Here is a 24,772-nt window from a genome sequence, read left to right on the forward strand (position 1 = left end):
AGGTGACACTAGCTCTGCTAGTCACCCAAAACAGGAGGCATAGCAATTAAACTGGAGTATCCGAACGCCTGCTCTCCACTGCTGAAGCTTGGCGCTAAGCCCTATCCACACATACCCTGCAGAATGATGTTGCCATTTTCAAGATTTGTATTAAAAGTTGTTGCAAGCAAGGAAGGTGCCGTTATGTGGTTGCGTCCACTGACAACCCTGGTATATCGGTTGCACATCCGAAACCCCTGCTTCTGGGACTTTCATCAGGAATATGCTGCGAGACATTTTTGCAACAAGCTAAGGCTGCAGGTATCCGACTCACCTGAACCCAGATCTTCCATTTTCGACCTATCCGTGGACTCTTAGACAGCCACCCTTAATCCGTTATGTTACACATATGTATTTTGCTGCAGATTAGTGTCCGATTTCTACATAGAACGGGGTGAAATCTGAAGCAGAAATTGACAAGCTGCAGACTTCAAAATCCACAGTGCAGGTCAGTCCCCGCAATTATATTTCCCACCGCATGTTGATGAGATTTGTTGAAATTGCATTCACTTGCATTGTGCTCTAATCTGTGCAGATTTTCTGTCTACAAATCCAGAAAGAAAGCAATCTGCAATATGTGCAGAAAGTGCATCAATTACAAAAATGGAAAAACATTCGTGTGGACCAAACAAAGTTTCTATTTTTGTTGGTTTTGTAAAAAAAAAAAAAAAAAAATTAACTACAGAACTCAATTTAATGCAGGTTGGTGTCAGTTTGTGTCCCATAGAAATGAGTAAAATGTGTTTTTGGGTCATGGCTATTAAAAAATAATACACATACTCAAGTGTGTTGCCGGCCTTAGACAGTGATAATGTCCTTATTTACGGGATGGTCTTACTTGTTACAGTAGGTGTGCTCTTTGTTCAACACAATCCAAATGCTAAAGCAAATCTATACTGACACCATGTGGAAGTAATGCCAATCTAACCTCTATAAACTGAGAACATGTACATAGAGCCACCTCTATGAGGGGTCAGGGAGGAATTCTACCATGAAGGATAATACAACTAGACACATGAATAAGCAGAAGATCTACTTTTATCTACCGCTTTCAGTAAGGCCACTTGAGGACATGTATTGTGGCCACAACTTCCAGGTCCCCCTGGGTGATCCTGATACAAGCTTAGATCACCAGGCCGTACTATAAGGCCAGGTTCACACAACACTTTTTCTGATGTGGTTTCTGATGCCAATTTTTAGCTAAAACCAGGAGTGGATAATAAAAGAAGGGAAAGTGTAAAGGAAATACCTATTCTTTTCTTCGTTTTTCTATATCTACTGGTTGTTGTTTTTTTTGCTAAGACTACGTTCAAACCTCATTTGTGCCCTATGCCAGACACAGACTTTTTTTTATTACACACATGAATCTTCCTGCCATTGCCATTCATTATAAAAATGTATACTTTTTAAAGCGCTTTTCTATATCAGACATTTCTTGGCATATCCAAAAGTCCAATAGATGGGAGTCTTGCTTCTGTGACCTGTACCTATTGTAGGTGGTTAAAGGGTGAAGTTGTGGATGGAGTGTATCTCCATCCCAGGCTTTTAGTCTGGGCAGGGTGGCGGTCCAGTCCACAACTTCATCTTAGTTCTCAGGAAGCACAGCTGCAGGCACTGGTTCCATTAAAGGGGTTGTCCCGCGCCGAAACGGGTTTTTTTTTTTTTCAACCCCCCCCCCCCGTTCGGCGCGAGACAACCCCGATGCAGGGACTTAAAAAAAAAACAGCACAGCGCTTACCTGAATCCCCGCGCTCCGGTGACTTCTATACTTACCGGTTGAAGATGGCCGCCGGGGTCTGCTCCCTCCGTGGACCGCAGCTCTTCTGTGCGGTCCATTGCCGATTCCAGCCTCCTGATTGGCTGGAATCGGCACGTGATGGGGCGGAGCTACACGGAGCTACACGGAGCCCCATAGAGAACAGCAGAAAACCCGGACTGCGCAAGCGCGTCTAATTTGGCCATTAGACGGCGAAAATTAGACGGCAACCATGGAGACGGGGACGCCAGCAACGGAACAAGTAAGTGAAAAACTTTTTATAACTTCTGTATGGCTCATAATTAATGCACAATGTACATTACAAAGTGCATTATTATGGCCATACAGAAGTGTATAGACCCACTTGCTGCCGCGGGACAACCCCTTTAAGGGAGCATAAAAGACTGCAGCTCCAGGAAGCCAGGGCCTGACAGCTTAGGAGAGACATACAGTCTAACCATCTGAGGAGAAGTTTACCTGAGCACCCTGCGTGGTGCAACATTGCACTTTGTTCCTTAATGGACTTTATTTTGTGTTGCATTTTCCTTTGTTGCCTGGAGCACAACAATAAAACTGAAGTAAGTTTGCACGTTTGGTGTCCAGAGCATCCTTGTCACCCCACCCCCTGAAAGAACTTGTTACACTATCTTGAGAGCCACCTCCTGTGTTTCACCCTCCGACTATACTTGGTGGCCAAGGTTGGTCAGGAGTTATGGAAAATGCCAAGCAGGCTACGCTGGGATGTTTCTGTAACTCCTATAGAAGCATATCTAACTGTTTTTGCTGTTTCAGTAATCACCATTTACTTCTACAGGAGATACAGAAACAGTGTAGATAAATCCATTGAAGCAGAGTGGTAAGAAGCATCATCTCTGTTTGAACAGGGCATAGGCACAGGAATGGAAAGACTTTCATCGTGGACCAGGGAAGAGGCATTGGCGAGCTCTAACACTTTCGCTATAGGTTGAGTTAAGAGTCTCACTTCTCAGACTGTTCACCTCCACAACCAACACAGCTTCCAGCTGTCTTAGTACAGCTTCCGAATCCTGATACCGGTGGATCACATGGCCTCCTTTGGTCTCATAGCTCTTGTAAAATCCCAGGTTACATGGAAAGCATGACAGTAGGCGGAACACCAGCATGAATTCACGTCTTTGCAAATAATTAAATTTTACTGTAAGTGTTGCACAGGCTGTTTCAGAGGTACAAGCAGCAATAGGTACAGAGTCCACTCAAACCAGTTGAGTTCACACTACCATTTGTAAATTTAGTCTTGGTTTGGTGCTTAGCTTTCTCACCGGGTGCTCTTCCACTGCTTTATTGGCTCTTGAGCAATTCATCCATGTTCTCCGATACCCCCTGACTCTTTGATGCACAGGGGCTTTTTTTTCTCTGTGTCTCACTCTAAACTTCAAGATGGTGCTAGGTGCACTTCCTCTTTGTATGCAACTTCATATTCCAGCTTAAGCATCATTTGCCCACTGTCGCTTTACATTTTACCAACATTTAAAAATATATCCTCTAGTAAACCACAATAACATTTTTAAGACCTTACACCATTGTTAGCATTTTTGGCTGAAATGAGTGGAATAATTCTAAATAGCCCAGAACCACGGCCAGTTAGCTTACGTGTTTTGGCCAAAATACAAACTAAAACCCGCATTTGTCAGTGTTTTTTTGCATGCAGGGTGCTATACATGTTGGGGGAGCCCAGGATGTCCCCTTGGAATCAGTTCATATGTGTGGACTATGTTGTCTGCAGTCATCCCTCCCCCAATCTTGGGTTTGAATTGAGTGGCTGCTGATTAGGGCTGTTTCACACTAGCATGCTTTTAGCACAGAATAGGTGCGTGAAAAGAGCACTTCCATAAGAACCAATGGTTTCCTATAGAAGCATTCACATGAATTAATTTTAGACGCGCAAAATACTCACACCTTCCAAAGATAGGACATGTGTGGCTACAATGCTGCATCTAAGGTCCATACTGCGTAAAAAGATAGGACCTGACCTTTGGTGCATGCTGTGCAGGAGTTTTTATTGACTCCTATGGGAGCAGGAGTCTATGGAAACTCCTGCGCAGGAAAATAGGATTACAAGTCATTAGGAGGATTTCTGCCACCCTAAGGAATTCCTAGCAGCTGGAGAGAGGTGGAAGGAGTCCCCTACTGCCCCAGGGCTGAAGGAATTCCCAGCTGCTTACAGCAGGATATTTTAACCATGCTGCCCAGAAGCACATTTTAAATGTCCCTCTGTAAACTCCTGTTAGTATCTGCAGGGATGAGGGGAATCCCCAAGGGTTCCCTTAATCCCCAGGGGAGCTAACAGGAAATTACAGCAAGACATTTAAAATGTGCTTTGAGGCATCATGCTTTAAATGTCCCTCTGTAAGCAGCTAGGAATTCCTCCAGCTCTGGGGCAGTAGGGGACTCCTTCCACCTCTCTCCCCAAGGAATTTCCCTATATCAGGAAGAGAGAGGGCGGTGGAGTTACAGGGCTTTCCCAAGAAACTCCCTGAGAGCATGGGAGGAGAGCGTGGGGCTAGAGGGATCACTCTACCCTCTAGCCACGCCCCCTCTCTTTGCTATGGGGAATCCCTGTGAGAAGCCCTATAGCCCCACCCCTCTCTCTAGCCCCACTCACTCTCTCTGCAGTTTGGAGATATCCCTCAGAGATCCCCAGAGCAGGGGGAGAGAGCAGAGCTATGAGTTAATCCCCCATAGCAGAGAGAGAGAAAGCTGGGTTATGGGTTAATCCCCCATAGCCCCATGTAAGTTGGTGCTTTGCTATTTTTGTGCGATGCGTTTTTAACATTAGAAAGTCCCATTGACAATCGTGTGAAATAAATGTGCAAGAAAAATGTAAGTGTGCAGGAGCCCTTAGTAATATATATCCTTACTGATCCCGTGTAGTAATTAATAGCATTACTGTCTGTCTGTACTAATATATAGCCATACTGTACCCTTGTACTAATAGTCATTTTGCACCACTGCAGTAAACAATGAGATATATTGTCCTTGTTTAGTAATAAAAAGCTATAATGCCCCCTATAGTAATAAATAGCCATACTGTCCCGCGTAGTAATAAATAACCAAAATGTATACCCTATAGCAGACATACTGTCCTCTGTAAGAGCCAAACTGTCACCTGTAGTAGCCATAATGTCCCCTTTAGTATTAGCCTTTTGGAGCCATATTGTGCCCCATAGTAAAATAGTAAAGTCACTCACATTCCTCATGGTCCCCCAGCGCCTTCCATCTATTGCTGGGCCTCTTCTGTCCCACATCTTGTGGAATGACGCTGGAGACGCATCACATAGAAGGCGACAGGCCACACTGCGGGGAGCCCAGTATGGCTTTTGGCACCAGCGCTGCCCCTGTTAATTGTATCCGCATCTCAAAGACGCAGATACAATTAACTTTAAAGGGGTTGTCCGAGATCTATACATCCCACTTCCTCTCTATCCCGTACTGATGCACAGGCCTCCACCTCAGGCTCTGTTTACGGGTGCAGTCCTGCACAGTTTACTGGATGTCACAAGGGCTGCAGCCAATAACAGAGCTTGGCGACTGAGTTCAGATATGAGTAAGTCCGGTTATTTCAGCCATTGAGTCAATTGATGCTTTTATTAGTTTAGGTATAGAAATCTTTCGTCTTTCGTTCTAATTGAGGGCTCGTTCACACAAGCACGGTTTTAGCGCAGTACAGGCACTTGAAAAGACCGCGGCTATACTGCACTAAAAATAGCGTGAATGGGCAATTTCCAGCTATTAAGTCTCAATTAGCATTGAAATTGTTCGTTCACATGAGCTGTAGCTGTTATCCAGATCCCATAGAAGTCTATGCAGTCTCCATTGCATCACGCACTAAAGATAGGTCAGTTCCTATCTTTTCTCGCAGCACGGACCTTAGATGCGAGCATTGCAGTCGCATGTTCTATGTTTGCTAGGTGCGAGTTTTATGCGCATCTAAAATTCCTTCACCTGAACGGTTCTATAGGAAACCATTGGTTCTATTAAAAGCGATCTTTTCACACGTCTATATTGTGCTAAAACCACGCTCATGTGCACGAGCCCTGAAGCTGATATTTTATCTGTCATTCACTTATCTTTTGGCTGAATTAGGTTAATCCTAATCATTAAATGTCCAGAGATCAATGCATTTTGAATCTAGACACAGTATTAATCCATAAGGGTCCTTGTATATGGGACATATGTCGTTCCAGCGATAATCGCTCATATGCTTTTACACAGAAGTGATGATCACTCAGTGAATGGAGCCAGAGCGGGCCGGAGATCTCTTCTGACCGTCCCCCTTCATTCACTGTAAACTGTCAGTTGTTCATAGATGAATGACTGCCTGCTTACACAAGCCGATCGTCTAGTTTTTATGCCTGCTGAAACTGAATGACGAACAATAAGCCAATGAAGTACCATTCGTCATTTAGTTGCTGGGAGCGAGAATCTGAAAGTAATCATTCCCTATGCTGTCCGTTTTTTAAGAAATGCAGAAGAAAAGAATTGGGCTGTTTTTTTTTGCAAATGTGAACAATGAATGCACATGAAATTACAAAAATGGAAAGCCGATGGATGCACATAGAATTGCACACAGATGGAAAAACATCCGTTTTTTGCGGACGCAACACAGACATGTTTTTTTTTAATGCTTTTTTGCACCTAGCCTAAAGGAGTGGTCCTGTGGTTGACAGCTATCCCCTATCCACAGTATAGGAAATGACTTTCAATTCAGTGGGGGGCAAACTGCTGGGACCCCCAACAATCCTAAGAATAAGGCTCCATTACAAGCAACAGATGAGTTCCACGCAGTTGTTACAAAACATACGATGCACACAAATTTGGTATCACCTAAGTAAGAAACTGTAAGACCCCCACCTCTCCGCTGCCTCACGTCTCTGTCTTCCCCTGCAGGTCTCCTCACAGCCATTCCAACTGGTCAACTTGAGGGCTATGGATCAGTGTCTTCCAGTGCCATGAATGGGGAAATCGGAGACAGTAGTGTTACTACTGTACATACTGTTGAGCGTGGAATGGGGTACCAGATGGGGGGCCACACACACACCAAGTAAGGAGGGCATCAAGTATGTTGACTATATTTTTGCAATGTATAGTCAAATTTAAGTTTTGGACTGGAAGGTTGTTTTAAGTCTACTTTATGACCTTGTCTCATCTGTAGGTGATTAGTTGCGGGCCATTTTATTAGTATGATTCCCCGTAGCTTCATGTGTACATGTAACATCCACCACGGCAGGTTTTACTATTCCTTCGCTACTAAACTTTACCTTTAGAAACCAGTAAATGTATCCAGGCAATTTGCGTTCTGTAACTATTATCCATATTATGAATGTCTAATGCTTAGCAACATGATTATTGTCTTGTCTTCAATGCACCGTGTTACTATAGTGACACTGAAACCATGCGTTGGTTTAAACAAAGAGTTAATTAGTAGTATTATACTCGGCTAATGTAACATTTCCTTCTTATGTGAATTACCGTAATTCTGGGCTGTTTACACACAACTCCAGTCTGTGAGACTAGTAGTAATGGAAATTAGCTCTATAGCTACAAATTATCCGCAGTTATGTTATGACACTGCTACACTGTTTTTGCCCTTGAAGCAAGACAAATCAGTAAAACTGTGCTTATACACTAGACCTGTATCCATATATGATGCCCACTTATCTATACATATCCATAGAGGTGAGTGGGGGTATCAGAAGCAAACCCTATCACTCCCATTCGTCTATGTAGAAGTGGGTCAGGAAGGGTATTCTTTCTCCTTAAGGAGAGCACTTGGAAGGTGTGAGGAGACTTATAAAGCCATGCATGCTCCTCTGGGAAATATGCAAATAGGAAGATGGAACAATACCTCTGTAGCGCCACCTATTGGAAGGAGGCATTTCTGCAAACCATACTTTTTAAACAAGTCTTAGAACAATGACTGGGGAGAGGGAAACTGCATAGTTGCCTTGGTTTAAGGCCAATAATGAGGACTGAGGTTACATTCAGCAACGGTGTTGTCTTTTCCCCATATATAATGATTGCTCTGCTATCAGATCCTTTGCATTAATTAGACCATAAGATGAATAAATCCTGTGGCAGCTCTTAGTACTGATTGCATGTATGCAGTAGTTTTGTCATCCCCTGACCCCTGAACCTCCAGTCTGTCCACACCCAACAGTTCGCCTGGATCATTCAGTCCTCCCTGTCCCACATCTCTTTCCTCCCCTGCCCTAACCTCGCAGTCGAACACTACCACACCACCCTCAGCCATGCCCTGAATGAAACGATACCTCCCATGACTCAAGCCATCAGCCGCCGACCATGGCAACCTTGGCTCACGTCCCAAGCGTGCTTCATCCGGACAGTGGTCTAGGTGCACGGAGCGGCTGTGGCGAAAGTGCCCGTAGACTTCCGCCACTTCAAATTCATGCTTAAAACTTATAACCTAGCCTTTCACCATGCCAAACAAGTTTATTTCACCTCCCTCATCTGCTCTCTATCTCACAACCCCAAACGACTCTTAGACACCTTCCACTCCCTCGTCAACCCCAAAGAACAGGCCCCCATGACAGATCTGACTGCTGAAAAACCAGCTGCCTTTTTCAAAGAAAAAATTGACAACATCCAAAAGGAAATCTCCAATAACTGCATCGCTAGCCCCGATCCTGGTCTCCTCAGCACTGCATCCAGCACCTACTCACTTTCTATATTAGAACCAATGACAGAGGAAGAAGTCTCCAAGCTGCTTTCCGTTGCCTGCCCCACCACTTGTGCCAGCAACCCTCTCCCCTCTCACCTCCTCCGATCCCTTTCTCCAGCTCTCATTACTCACCTCACCACAATCTGCAACCTCTCCCTAACCTCTGGTACTTTCCCCTCCTCATTTAAACATTCCATCATATCTCCTCTGCTTAAAAAAAACAACCCATGACCCGACCAATGCCACCAACTACCAACCGAACTCAAACCTCCCATTCATCTCCAAATTACAAGAACGTCTGGTCTACTCCCGCCTCACATGCTTTCTCTCTGGCAACGCACTCCTCGACCCCCTCCAGTCTGGTTTCTACTGTCTACACTCAACTGAAACCGCCCTCACAAAAGTATCAAATGACCTGATGACAGCAAAGTCGAGAGGTGACTACTCCCTACTAATCCTTCTTGACCTCTCTGCTGCATTTGACACTGTCGACCATGACCTCCTTCTCACTATGCTCTGCTCCATTGGCCTAAAAAACACTGCTCTCTCCTCGTTCTCCTTCTACATCTCTGACAGGCCTTTCAGTGTCTCCTTTGCTGGTTCTATGTCCTCTCCACGTCCTCTTGCTGTTGGGGTACCCTAGGGCTTGGTCCTTGGTCCCGTTCTCTTCTCTATCTACACAGCCGCAATTGGATAAACCATCCTGAAATTCAGCCTCCAAAACCATCTCTAAGCTGATAAAACATCTTCCCATGAGATCTCCGAACCATTACTTCAAAATATCAGCAACTGTCTGTCTGCTGTCTCTAATACTATGTCCTCCCTTTTTCTCAAACTTAACCTTTCTAAAACTAACCTTCTCGTCTTTCAGCCTGCCAACCGACCTCCCCTCAATATCGTCATTCCAGTGTCTGGCACCACCATAACCACCAGACAGCATGCCCGCTGCATTGGAGTCACGCTGGACTCTGACCTCTCCCTTACCCCCTATATTCAATCTCTGGCCCAAATATGCAACACGCACCTCAGAAATATTGCTAAAATCCAGCCATTCCTCAACACGGACATGCTAAGGACACTCATGGTCACCTTCATCCACTCTCAACTCGACTACTGCAACTCGCTATTCATCGGCCTTCCACACACAAGTCTCGTTCCACTACAATCCATACTACATGCAGCAGCTAGGCTCATTTTTCTATCCTGCCATTACTCAGACGCCTCTGCATTATGCCAGTCACTGCATTGGCTGCCCATCCACTGCAGAAGGAAATTTAAAGGGGTTGTCCCGCGCCGAAACGGGTTTTTTTTTTTTTTAACCCCCCCCCCCCCGTACGGCGCGAGACAACCCCGATGCAGGGGTTAAAAAAACAACCCGCACAGCGCTTACCTGAATCCCGGCGGTCCGGCGTCTTCATACTTACCTGCTGAAGATGGCCGCCGGGATCCTCTGTCTCCGTGGACCGCAGGGCTTCTGTGCGGTCCATTGCCGATTCCAGCCTCCTGATTGGCTGGAATCGGCACGTGACGGGGCGGAGCTACACGGAGCCGGCATTCTACACGAGCGGCCCCATAGAAGACTGCAGAAGACCCGGACTGCGCAAGCGCGGCTAATTTGGCCATCGGAGGGCGAAAATTAGTCGGCTCCATGGGAACGAGGACGCCAGCAACGGAGCAGGTAAGTATAAAACTTTTTATAACTTCTGTATGGCTCATAATTAATGCACAATGTACATTACAAAGTGCATTATTATGGCCATACAGAAGTGTATAGACCCACTTGCTGCCGCGGGACAACCCCTTTAAACTCCTCAACCTCACCCACAAAACTTTCCATGGTGCCGCACCACCGTACATCGCCTCCCTCCTGTTCGTACACCACCCAGCCCGCACACTCTTATCCCCTAACACACTCAGACTAAACAACCCTCTAATACGAAACTCACATGCTCACCTACAGGACTTCATCAGAGCAGCACCCATCCTCTGGAACGCTCTACCCCAAGGTATCCGGACAATTCCCGATGCACGAAATTTCAGACGCACCTTAAAAACTCACCTCTTCAGGGAGGCATACCAAATTCCCTGACCTAGTCCCCTTGCCCCTCCCTATGCCTCCCCACACCTTCCACCCTGCCTATCACATACGACCTCTACCCCTGCACCTCCTTACCGCACCGTTTGCTTTCTAATAACTGATTTAGAAAGTATGGAATTCCCATACTGCCTGTGTTCCTCCATGCCAATCCCCCCCACCTTGTACCTCCTGTATCACCCCACTCCATTTGTTTCAAACTGATTGTATATCATATGTAATTGTTGTATTGTTTGTATTTTTCCCATGCTTGAAAGCGCTGCGGAATAAGTTGGCGCTATACAAATAAAGATTATTATATAAAAGTTCTTTTAGAGGAATTTGACATTTTTACACCAGGGTAATGATTTGGTGCACGAACATTCAGATGAACATTCGTTCCTGATCCTTCTGCTCGTGTAAAAGGCCTGTAAAGAAATCTAGAGCCAAGCTGCATATGGAAACCTTTCAGCATCCAAAAGATATGGCAGGAATGGCGCTACCAGATTTTAAGCTATAATATTTAGCCAGACAAGTTAGATATATTCGTCACTGATTATCGAACTCCCCCCTCCCAAACATCATCTAGTGGTTTGTCTGTCCGAAATATCCCTTTGGATCATTCTTGAAAAGCCAGAGCTACTTGCCAGGCAGATGCTTCCCATTCATAAACTGGCAGTCAGAGTGTGGCAGACATGTAAATCATTGACCAAATATGAAGGTACCCCTTTAGAGACCCCTCTGTGGGATAAGAGAACACTTCCACATCTTGGTGAACCTACCAGATAAGCAGTTCTGGGTGAATCTGGGAATTACCATGTTGAAACATCTATATATATTAATGAGGTACTAGCCTCCTTTGAACAGCTACAGTACAGCAACTTTACCGGGTCCCTAGGACTGGTTTTTACTTGCAAATTCTGCATGCTTTTATGACACAATTCCCAGAATCCAGGCAACTTTTTTCTCTATATCCTCTGATAGGCGTTCTGGCCCCAAGTATCTGATATTAGTATTATATACCCATCTACTACATTCTAAAATTTCCTATACGCCAATGACAGTGATAGAAAGATGGAAGGAGCTTATCTCCTCCCTCACTGATGAGAAATGGGATGCTACAATGTCTTCATACACCATGGTATCACCAGCTGCAAATAATCAAGTAACTCAATTGTATATACTTCATGAGTGGTATCTAACACCGACCAGACTCTATAAAATGAACTGGGTAGCTACCACCCAATGTCACCGATGCTAGGCACTTGGTACAAATTTTAACTATTTGTGGAGCTGGCCAGACATCTACTTGCACTGGGGGAAGGTCACACAATTTTTAACACAGCTAATGGGAATGCCAGTTTCACGTGACCCGGCCATATGTTTGTTGTGTATTTTGGATGAGGAACACTGGCAGTTTCATGATCGGGTATTTCTTATTAAGGTGTTGTTTCTGGCCCATAAACCGATATCTTTACACTGGATGGACAGACGTCCCCTAACACTCTCAAAGTGGCACAATATTGTTAACGCCACCTTGTCGTATGAAAATATAGTCTATAAAAATAGAAAATGTTCGGAGAAATTTTATAAAGTATGGAGGAGATGGTGTGGCTCAACGGATACAATTTTCACTCAGGATCTCTTGCAATGTTTGTTGAATAGAGCTGTATATAGATCTGTTTTATAATGTAGTTGCCAATTGTTGAACTTTACTGATGCTGAAGCCAAATGCACTAATACACTGTAGTTATATATCTGCTACGAGCAATGTACCAGTACTATTGTACCTTGTCTCCACCCGAAGCTAGGGGTGTGACAGCACTTAACAGGAGGGAACGCCCCTGTCAGGCCACTAGCTACTGATTGGCTGGGAACACTAGCAGCACACAGTGGAGGGTGACGGCAAGACTCACCGCTTGTGTCTGGCAACAGGCTACCTGGATGGAGGGTGAAGACAGCATTCTGACAGCTGGATGAGGGCATAGACTACAGGGCCGGCAAGTGGACTGGGTGGCCGGCTTCACAGACAGGATCACAGCACATATGGGAGCCGCTGGGGGTGACAGTGCATGGGGGTGAAGGGAAAGCAGCCACGAGACACACTGGAGCAGGGAGCAGAGATTATGGACACCAGGTGGGGTGTAACGAGGACAAAGACTGCAGCCCCCACCAGCTGGCAGCGCACCCGCGATTACAGGAGCCGGGAGGTGAGACTCCGACAATCACAGGTCTCCACTGCTGTGGATAACACTGTCCCCGCTGCTGTCACTTTGCACCCCGCTGCTGTAGATTACACTGTCCCTGGCACTGCGCTGCGCTCATCCAGTGCTGTCACTGTGCACCCCGCCGCTGTGGATGAGACTGTCCCTGGCACTGTGCTGCGGTCATTCTGACGATAAATCCGAGCCTCTGCACAAACTGCCAATCGTAAGCTAGGGGCTTGACAGGGGGTGTTAACTCCAGCAAAGCCAGGTCAGCCCCGAGCTTCCGGTGGAGACACAGTACAATAGTACCCAATGTAACTGAGTATCTCCTGTGGAATAAGTTGGCGCTATACAAATAAAGATTATTATTATTCTCTCTCCCTTCATTTGAAGAATTTACGATGCACACAAAGTTACATTTACTCATATACTGTATGATGTGTTTTATTCTTCAAAAAAATGAGTTGTTTTGTTGTTTTTTTAAAAAAGGCCTGTAAAGGGGGTTTCCAGGCAGTTTTTATTAATAACCAATCCTCTTGAATTACAGGCTACGCAAGGGTTGAAGTGATCTGTCCCCTGTGTATTTTACCGGTTACAGTCGGAGCCTCAACAGCTGCTCCCAAACTGTGAACCCCAGCCAGTAAACTACTAATGATCTGTACAAAGGTTAGGTCATCAATAAAAACTGCCTAAAAAAAACCTTTAAAGCATCCTATTTTCATGCTAAAAAAGCCTAATTTTTCTAGCCTGTCATTATAAGAGAGACTTCCCATTCCATTTAATAATCTAGTCACTTGAATCATCTTCAGATCTTCTATATCCTTAAATTAATTTGGAGTCCAAAAAGTAATTCCATATTTGATATGTGGACTTACAATGGCTGTATAGAGAGGTAATATTACATCGAGGTCACTGGCAGCTGCTGCTTGACATCGAGTCCTACTTAGCAAATTACATTATCTCCTAATAATTACCATCGTGGCAAATCTGGTGTAGATTGGTCCAATCGTTTGGCTGTGCATGAAGAACAGACAACAAAAATGTATATGTTCCCCAGTAACGGGGTCAGTGCCCTCAGCAGAACTTCCTCAGAGCTAGGGTGAAGTTGTGGACTGAACCGCCACCCTGTCCAGACTAAAAGCCTGGGAGGGAGATACACTCCATCCAACTTCACCCTTTAAGTGCCTACATATCCCCCCCCCCCCCCTCTTCTCCAGACCGCAGGGCTGGGTCTCCTTGGTGATCAGACAATGCACCCTAGACAGGGCATCAGCATTACCTTGTGACTTGCCTGGTTTATACTCGAGGGTGAACTTGAAACTCTGAATTGAAAGAAACGACCTCGTCACCCTCGCATTCTTTTCCTTATTTTGCTTCATCCATAGCATCAATAATAACATAATTCTTCTCCGCAGGAGACAATTTCCAACATAAATACACTACTGGATGTTCTTCCCCATTTATGGACTGGAACAACACTGCACCCAACCCTATATTAGAGGCATGTGTCTGCACTATAAACTCTTTCGAGAAGTCGGCCGTTATTAACAATGGTTGTTTACAAAGAGCCGGCTTTAAATTTTGAAAGGCCTGCTCAGCTGTCCACGCCACCATTACTGACTTGCGCCATTTAAGTGGTGCTGCAATGGAGGCAAAGTTAGGCACAAATCTACAATAGTGTCCGGTCAGTCCTAAAAAAGCTCTGACCTGTTTTTTTGTTAAACCTTGTTGACCTGAGGTTTAATGAGGCCATGGCCAATAACATAGCCAAGGTACATGGCTTCTTCCAAGGCTACTGCACATTTCCCAGGGTTTAAGGTTAAACCTGCCCCTTTTATGGCATCCATAGCCGCCTGCACCTTCCCAATGTGACTCTCCCAATCGGTACTAAAAACTACAACATCGTCTAGGTATGCGGCAGAATAGTTACAGTGAGGCCTCAAAATCCAATCCATTAACCTTTGAAAGGTAGCAGGTGCGCCATGTAACCCAAACGGATATCTTTGTACTGAAACAAGCCCTCTGGGGTTGAGAAGGCCGCTTTCTCTTTGGCCTTGTCAGTCAGGTATTTGCCAGTACCATTTGGTTAGGTCAAGTGTGGTGATATATCTGGCATTACCCAATCTCTCAATTAATTCATGAACCCTGCGCATGGGATATGCATCAAATTTGGAGATTTCATTTAACTTCGTGAAATCGTTACAAAACCTCCAAGTACCGTCCGGTTTGAGAACTAACACAATGGGGCTTGACCACTCGCTTTTTAATTTCTCTATCACTCCTAATTCCAGCATGCGCTTAACCTCAGCAGCAACTGCTTCCCTATTGGCTTCTGGAACCCTATACGGTTTTAAGTTTACCTTCTTCCCCGGTTCAGTTATGATATCATGTTTTATGACGTGTGTACGACCAGGCAGGTCAGAGAATTTGTCTCTGTTTCTTTGCAGGAACTCTTTTGTCTCCTGCCGTTGGCACACCGAGAGAGCTTCACCTAATCTAACATCGGGCAGGGAGGGCTGTGGCCCACCCCTTCTGATGCTTGAGGTGGCCAACGCTTTTCTATCCTTCCAGAGTTTTATTAAATTAACATGGTACACCTGATACGGCTTCCTTTTCCCTGGCTGGTGCACTCTATAGTTTACGTCGCCTACCTTCTCAACGATTTCGTATGGACCCTGCCATCTAGTGAGGAATTTACTCTCTACAGTAGGTACAAAGATGAGAACACGGTCACCAGGACTAAAAGTTCTCACCTTGGCAAAACGATTGTACACTCTGCTTTGGGCCTCCTGCGCCCTCTGCAAGTGTTCCCTGACAATGGGTATTACAGTATTAATGCGGTCCTGTATCTGAGCCACGTGTTCTATGACACTCCTATAGGGAGTAGACTCGGACTCCCAGGTTTCTCTGGCTATATCCAGCAACCCTCTGGGGTGCTGACCATATAGCAACTCAAATGGCGAGAAGCCTGTGGTACTTCCCGTATGGAGAACATGAGATAAGGTAATAGACAGTCCCAGTCCCAACCATCTTTCTCCACTACCAGCTTTAGCATTTGCTACAGGGTCTTATTGAACCTCTCTATTAACCCATCCGTCTGAGGGTGGTACACTGAGGTTCGTATGTGATCAATTTTAAAGAGGTGGCACAACTCTTTTGTTACTTTGGACATGAACGAGGTTCCCTGGTCCGTGAAGATTTCCCTGGGAAGAGATACTCTATAGAACATAAGGGACAATTCTCGTGCAATGTTTTTGGCAGTAGGGCTTCTCAAAGGAATTGCCTCAGGGTACCGGGTGGCATAATCTAACACGACCAAAATGTATTGATGTCCTCTAGCTGACTTGACTATAGGACCCACTAAATCCATTCCAATTCTTTCAAAGGGAACCTCTATATCAGGAGAGGCACTAAGGGACTGCGGAAGTGCGACACAGGAGCGTTGCTCTGACAGGTGGGGCACGACTCACAGTACTCTTTTATGTCCTTGTACACCCCCGGCCAGAAGAACCTTTGAGGAATTCGATCCTGTGTTTTATCAGTTCCTAAATGTTCGTCAAACACATGATTATGTGCCAAGTCTAGAATCTTGCGCATGTACGGCTTTGGCACGACCAACTGTTCCACCACTTTTTCGCCTATTTTTCTTACTCTCTCACCTATTTTTGTATACAGCAAGTTATTATTCATGGCAAAATGGGGGAACCGTTGGTCAGAACCTGGTTCCTGTAACACACCATTTATTACCCCGACATTTTCTTTTGCATTAACAAGAGTGCAGTCCCTTAATTGGGCTGTCCCAAAGTTCTCAGGCGCATCCTCCAGATCGGGCACATCCTGAACCAAGGGGTATTCTTCCTGTTTCGCATCATCTCCAGCCAAGACCTGTAAAGGAAAAGTTACATCCTCGAGTTCAATGTCTACATTTACCCCACTATCCTGCGGAGGTGTAAGGTCAGCTAGGTTTGCGTCAGGGATTATCACCTTCACCCACAAGTCCCAGAATACAGGGAAATCGAGTCCCAATATCACGTTGTGCATCAAGTCTTTGACAACACCTACATCGTAGGTTACAGTTCCGGCAGGGGTCTCAAAGTTGCACTGCGCCATAGGATATACCTTGGTATCACCGTGTATACACACCACACTTATGCGCTTACCCAGTATGAAGCCTTCTGCGATCAGGCTAGCATAAACCAAGATGACCAGTCTACCCGAGTCCAGTAGAGCCTCCACAGAATGGTGGTTTTTCCTTATGCGACACAGTTGAGGCTCAGTCTTTAGTCGCTGTGAGGCACCGCAGCCAGGACCTGCGAACCAGGATCGGTGCCAAGCACCGTCACACTCCAGAGGCTCATCTTTCGCCAAAATTTTTTCCACGGACATTCTGGGCCCGGCCGCAGTCAGAGCTCCGTCTTTCCTCCAGGCCGAATACTTGCAGAGGACATCCATCAGCTAGTCCACAAGCGCCAACAGCTCCTCCACAGCCAGTGTCGGCGCTCGCATTGTAACCGCAGGCCTCATCCAGAACACTTACCAGGTGTCGCGCCATTGCCCTCAGCAGCCGGGATTGCTGCCCGCATCCGAAACACCACATGTGATAGTTTGTCCTCCAGGGAAGGGGCGGCAGCGACACACTGAACTCCAAGTTGTGGGTAAAACTCACTTCCGTTTTATTTAGCACGGCACACTCCAACAAAAGCAACACAAAGTCCACACAAGACGTGCAATTTCTGCACCACGCAGGGTGCTCAGGTTGTATGCCTCTCCTCAGGCTGTCAGGCTGTATGCCTCTCCTCAGGCTGTCAGGCTGCACAGCAACACAAAAGGTCTGTATGACACAGTCCATCCAAAACTGCACCACACAGGGTGCTTAGGTCCACCAGGCAAGCGGTAATCCCACCTCAAGCTGTTAAACACTGACTCCTGGGAGCTGCAGCTTTTTATGCCCCAGTAACGTGGCCAGTGCCCTCAGGTGAGCTTCCTCAGAGCTAGGGTGAAGTCATGGACTCCATTCACAACTTCGCACTTTAAGTTCCTACAGTATATATATATATTCTTTTTGTCTGTTCCTTATGCACGGCCAAACGATTTGACCAATCTGCACCAGATTTGCCGCATAGATAATTATCAGATGATTCGGAAGCTTATAGATCATGTTTCAACTCTCTTGGACCTACCGTTCTCAACATATTTACAAAAAATCAGAATACAAACCCAACGGTCACCTGACTGGATCAATCTGCCCCAAATTTGCCACATAGGAAAATCAGACACTTCAAAGGTTTTAGCTCTCTAGAACCTACCTTTCTTGACATAGTTGCAAAAAAATGGAATATAAATGCAAATATTAAAGGGGTCATCTAGTTACTGGACAATCTTACTTCAATAGGAACTCCCTGTTTTAAAATAATAAAATGAACAAAACTTGCCCCTCCAAAGACGCCAAAATCCAGCGCTGCAGCCCCAATATGGTCCCAGATGATGTCAAAGAACATCAGATGACCACAGCAGCCAATGGGAGGCTGCAGCGTCACGTTTCTGAACTCCTAGCCTCATGGCGCTCGGGATGTGAATGTTGATGCCGGGAGGACAAGCAATAATGCTGCAGCCTCTCATTGGTTGCAGTGGCCACCTGATTTTACAACAAATACCATTACCATAGCGGGGCTACAGCAATGGATCCCGGCAGCCGTGGAGGGGTAAGTATAGTTTGTTTTATTATTTTAATACAGTGGGATTGTCCAGGAAACCAGAAACAGGATTGTCCAGTAACTAGACAACCCCTTTAATTAAAGTCTCTTCGTAACGCCACTGGCAAAACATCAGATTTCTGCGCATAGCAATCGAGCCCTGTTTCTTTACGCAGCGTGAATGGACTGCACATTATTATGTTCATTATGTTGGCTTCATATCAGTAGCAAACAACATTTTTAACCACATACACAAACAGTTACATGAAATAAAGGTGCAAAGTTGGGTGATTCTGCTAGTTACTTTGTATAACCAGAACACCCAAATCCTTCTCTAGTTCTGTCATTCCTAGTTAAATTGCATTTAAAGGGGTTGTCCCGCGAAAGCAAGTGGGTCTATACACTTCTGTATGGCCATATTAATGCACTTTGTAATGTACATTGTGCATTAATTATGAGCCATACAGAAGTTATCAGAAGTTTTTAACTTACCTGCTCCGTTGCTAGCGTCCTCGTTTCCATGGAGCCGTCTAATTTTCAGGGTCTAATCGCCGGATTAGACGCGCTTGCGCAGTCCGGTCTTCTTGTTTTCTGAATGGGGCCGCTCGTGCCGGAGACCGGCTCCTGGTAGCTCCGCCCCGTCACGTTCCGATTCCAGCCAATCAGGAGGCTGGAATCGGCAATGGACCGCACAGAAGCCCTGCGGTCCACCGAGGGAGAAGATCCCGGCGGCCATCTTCAGCAGGTAAGTAAGAAGTCACCGGAGCGCGGGGATTCAGGTAAGCGCTGTGCGGTGTTCTTTTTTAACCCCTGCATCGGGTTTGTCTCGCGCCGAACGGGGGGGCTGTTGGAAAAAAAAAAAAACCTTTTCGGCGCGGGACAACCCCTTTAATGTCTATCCAGTAATCTGATTCCTGTGGCCTAAGTGCTTCACTTTCACACTTATCAACATCCAAATTCATTGGCCATGCTCTTGCCCGTGATGCCAACATATACAGGTGTTTCTGAAATACATTACAAGCAGGCTGAGTTTCCAGTATCCTACATAGTTTTGTCTCATCAGCCAAAATGGACACTTTAGATTTATTCTTATCCACAGTGACGAGAACATGGTTCTTCCTCTTTACAAGTGACTGGTCAGACCACACATGGAATATTGTGTAGTTTTGGGCACCGGTACTCAAGACGGATATATTAGAGCTTGAGCGGATTCAAAGGTGGGCAACTAAAGTAATACATGGAATGGGCGAACTACAATACCCAGAGAGGTTATCAAAATTGGGGTTATTTAGTTTAGAAAAATGACAGTTGAGGAGTGACCTAAAAAACTATGTGTAAATATCTCAGGGACAATACAGAGATCTCTCACATCATCTATTTATATCCAGGACTGTGACTGTAACAAGGGGGCATTCCCTACGTCTAGAGCACACATGTCAAACACAAGGCCCGCGGGCCGAATCCTGACGCCTATCCACAAGTTCATTAATAAAGAGGTTAAAAAGAATTGGGCCTAACACAGATCTTTGTGGTCCCCTCTGCTGACTGTAGCCCATTTTTTAGTATGTGTCACTTACAATGACCCTGTTTTCTGTTGCTCAGCGAATTCTTCATCCATGTGCATACATTGCGGCCTGGTCTATGCATCTGCAGTACACGATGGTTGTGTGATACAGTATGAAATGTTTTTGCAAAATCTAGATATCATATCAGCCACATGACCATCATCCAGATTCACACTTATCTCCTGATAGAAACCAAGCATGTTGATTAGTCACGACCTGTTTCCGTGAATCTCTGCTGGTTATCAGTTATTAGATTATTCCCCATATATTTTTGATGTTCATCATGAATACCTTCAAATATTTTACATACAATAGACATCAAACTTATCATACTCCAATAGGGTCCTTGTTACTAGTGAGTTACCACAGGAGTCAGTATTCTTTTTAATATATTAATGACCTGGTAGAAGGATTGTACAGTAAAATAGCAATATTTGCAGATGATACAAAACTATGTAAAGAAATTAAACACAACAGAGGACAGAATGTGGTTATAGAGGATCTGGATAAGATGGGGACTTGAGCAGAAAAGTGGCAAATGAGGTTTAATACTGAAAAATGTAAGGTTCTGCACATGGGCAGGGAAATACATGTCACTAAATGGGAAACCACTGGGAAACACTGACATGGAAAAGGACTTGGGGATTCCAGTTAACTGTAAGCTTAACTGGAGTAACCGGTGTCAGGCAGCTGCTGCCAAGGCAAATAGGATCATGGGGTGCATCAAAAGAGATCATGGGGCACATGATGAGAACATTGTTCTTCCTCTTTACAAGTCACTGGTCAGACCACACATGGAGTATTGTGTACAGTTTTGGGCACCGGTACTCAAGAAGGACATATTAGAGCTTGAGAGGGTACAAAGATGGGCAACTAAAGTAATAAATGGAATAGGTGAACTACAATACCCAGAGAGGTTATCAAAATTGAGGTTATTTTGTTTAGAAAAATGACAGCAAAGGGGCGACTTATTAACTATGTATAAAAATATCAGGGGACAATACAGAGATCTCTCCCATCATCTAGTTATACCCAGGACTGTGACTGTAACAAGAGGGCATCCTCTATGTCTAGAGCACACATGTCAAACAAAAGGCCCGCGGGCCGAATCCTGCTGCCTATTTTTTTGCAACAACCTAAGGGCTTTTTCATATGGGGGTAGCAATTTTCGATCGGTCATGTGTCATGGCCATAGTGCGGCTGAAAATCGTGTGAATGAGAGACAGCCATGACTAAGTCATCTCCCGTCTGTGCTCCAGTTCAGATAGCCTGGTCCGGCGAGTATAAGCCAAGTCCATGATACCGTTGGGCAGTGGGAGACAGTTTAGCTCTGCTAAACTGCTTCCCCCCTCTCCAGCTCTCAGCAAGGGGAGGGGGCGAGATGGGGCGGGAACTAGTGTACTAAGCTCTCGACCTCTCTCAGCCCCTAGTCAGCTGCTAGTAATGGGAGGGGAAAACAGACAGCAAGGGGTAGAGAGGAGGAGGGAGGGATGTGTGTTTACCAGACAAGCTGCTAAACTCCTTCCCTCCTCCCTTCTACGGCAGCTCCCATAGGCTCACATAGTAGTCTATGGGAGACACTGTAACATTCCCGGAGCGGGTCACTGCTACCACTAGGGCCACTATGGGGGTCACTATCACTACTGGGTCCACCAAAGGGGGTCATTGTTATTACTGGGGCCACTGTGGGGGTCACTATTATTACTGGAGTCACTTACTGCTGGGGTCACTATTATTACTGGGGTCTTTATGGGGGTTATTTACTACTGGGACTACCATGGGGGACACTATTACTACTGGAGACACTCTGGGGGACACTATTACTACTGGGGCCACTATGGAGCCCCTCTGCTTACTGTGGTCACTTACTACTGGTGTCACTATGGGGGGTCACTATTATTACTGGGGTCACTATGGGTGTCACTGTTACCACTGGGGCCAGTATAGGGGTCACTATTACTACTGGGTCTATTATGGGGGTCATTGTTCTTACTGGGGCCACTATAGGGGTCACTCTTATTACTGGAATATGTATGTGTGGCAGCATATATGAGTGCAATCAGTTATTCAAAAATGAAAGAACTTTATTGATCCATGTAGCCAATTCAGGCAACGTTTCGGCCACACATTTCAGCATGGACTCTTTGCCTGGTCAGATGGCTTAATAAAGGCCGATGTGTGGCTGAAACGTTGCCTGAATTGGCTACATGGATCAATAAAGTTCTTTCTTTTTTGAATAACTGATTGCACTCATATATGCTGCCACACATACATATTCTGGATGACATCTAGGTTGCTAGTTCACAACCTTTTGTGGCTATTGCATTCCTTGTACTGAGGAGGTTCCTCCCTGATGGGAGTTTTTTTGTAATCAGTGAGTGCTGCGGGCTTCTAGTATTTCGGTTAACTCTCACTATGAGGGTCACCTACTACTGGGGCCACTATGGGGACCCTATTACTACTAGGGTCACTATTACTACTGCAGCCACTATGGAGGTCATTACTACTATACTGTCTTACAATTACAATCGACCCTTTAAAGGCACCCATGAGGCTGATGTGACCCTTTGTGAAAAAGAGTTTGACACCCCTGGTCTAGAGGAAAGAAGGTTTCTACACTGACATTGAAGGAGGTTCTTTACTGTAAGAGCAATGAGACTATGGAACTCTCTGCCTGAGGATGTGGTGATGGCAAATTTACTAAAAGAGTTTGAGAGGGGACAGGATGCCCTTCTTGAGCAACACAATATTACAGATTATAGTCACTGATTACTTTAGTAGTCGGTGATCCAGGGATTATTGCCAGATTGGAGTCAGGAAGGAATTTTTTTTCCTTTAATGAGGAAAATTGTCTTCTACCTCATTGTTTGGTTTTTTTGCCTTCCTCTGGATCAACACTGGGGTATGGGTAATAGGCTGAACTGGATGGATATATGCATATTTTTAGCTCTAAATACTATGTTACTAGTAATTATTAGAAAATTATAGTACCAGTGTTTCTGGGGGCCCAATGCACCACACAGCTGTGCTACATGGTACATCCATTATAATCCCCACAAATCACACACACAGCTCTAATACATCCATCCTGATTCCCACACAATACACACACAAAACATTACACACAGCTCTATTACATTCATCCTGATTTCCACACATTGCACACACACAACATTATACACAGCTCTATTACATTCATCCTGATTCCCACACATCACACACACACAGTTCTGCTACATGCATGTTGACCCCACACTTCACACACAGCACATGACACACACAGCTAAATTTAAAAAGCCATCCATATTTGGAATCAGTGTACATCAAAGTCCAAACAATTAAAATATCACAATATTAATCCCACAGGTTGAAGGCCATAAAAAAGGACAGATTGCCAGATTTGCACTTTTTTTTTTGTATTCCTGCTCCCAAAAAAATTTAATAAAAAGGGGGGGAAATTGGTCCCCATTTACTTATCTTCGGTATCCCTATTTGCCAGTACAGGTCCCAGTGTAGCTTCTGAGCTGGATGCAAAACACCTTGTCCGCTTTTCTAATGACCCAGATTTTAATATGGCTTCCCTTTCTACTTTTTTAATTGAATATTAAACATTTCACTTGCTGGCTCAATGACGGTCAAAGTTGTGCCAGAATTAGTAAAAAGCACACACCCCTTAATAATTTTGGCACAATTTGCTCCAATCAGATTTTAGGATTGGTGTCTGAAAAGCCAGTCTTAATAAATCTATCCAAACCATTTGTTGACCTCATTGGAGGGTTTGCTGACTATTATCGCTGCCATGTATAATTATGGTAGTTTATGGATGGATCTAATGCCTTTACGGTGTTTACATGCACTGTCCTGTTCTTTATTTTAATGGCTGTTTTTAAATTGTTCTTCTAATTATGTCTTTGTTATTGTCACTAAAAATGGTTTGGATATTTTGAGCTAGTGATATTATGTAGTTGTAATTAAATAGATGCATTATCTGTACAATGTTGTAGGATTACATGAATGATACAGTTCTTTACTGTAGAGCTGTGAGACTCTGGAACTCTCTGCCTGAGGGCTCTTTCCCACGAGTGTATGTGTTTTTACATTTTCTCGACAGCACCGTATAATCGCGTAAAATGACTTTTTCCCCCCAGGATAATTAGCGTTTTCTCGCCGATTCACACGACTGTTGAGCGTGGTTTTTAGAGAAAAAAATATGTTGCACCCGGAAAACCCTCGCTCGGCTTTATTCCTCTGAATGACGTCTAATGCCTACAATAGAGGTACCTGTAAGCTTTTTGCACCCTCTCTCTTTTTTTCCCCCTGCTACCATAGTAGTCTATGAGACCCGCCGGCATATATTGGCCAAAACATAGTTCCAGAACTATCTTTCTTCCCAACGTATATGCGTCGGCGCATATGTTCCATTTTTCACATTTCCACATTTAACGCACCATATAATGGCCAGTGTGAACAACAATGGTACAAATGGTCGCGTAGATCGGTCACCTGCAAAAACGCGCCATTTATGTGCTCATTTGAAACAGTCCTGAGGATGTGATGATGGCAAACTCATCAAAAGAGTGTAAGAGGGGCCTGGATGACTGCTACATCCATGAGGCGCACTAAGCTGCCACGTCTCCATATGGACGCAGGATTGTGTCCTTTTAAAACCACAAACATCACTCATCACAAAAGGCATCACTCATCTGACATACACATAGGA

This window comes from Eleutherodactylus coqui, chromosome 1 (assembly GCF_035609145.1).
Source record: "Eleutherodactylus coqui strain aEleCoq1 chromosome 1, aEleCoq1.hap1, whole genome shotgun sequence".
NCBI lineage: Eukaryota > Metazoa > Chordata > Amphibia > Anura > Eleutherodactylidae > Eleutherodactylus > Eleutherodactylus coqui.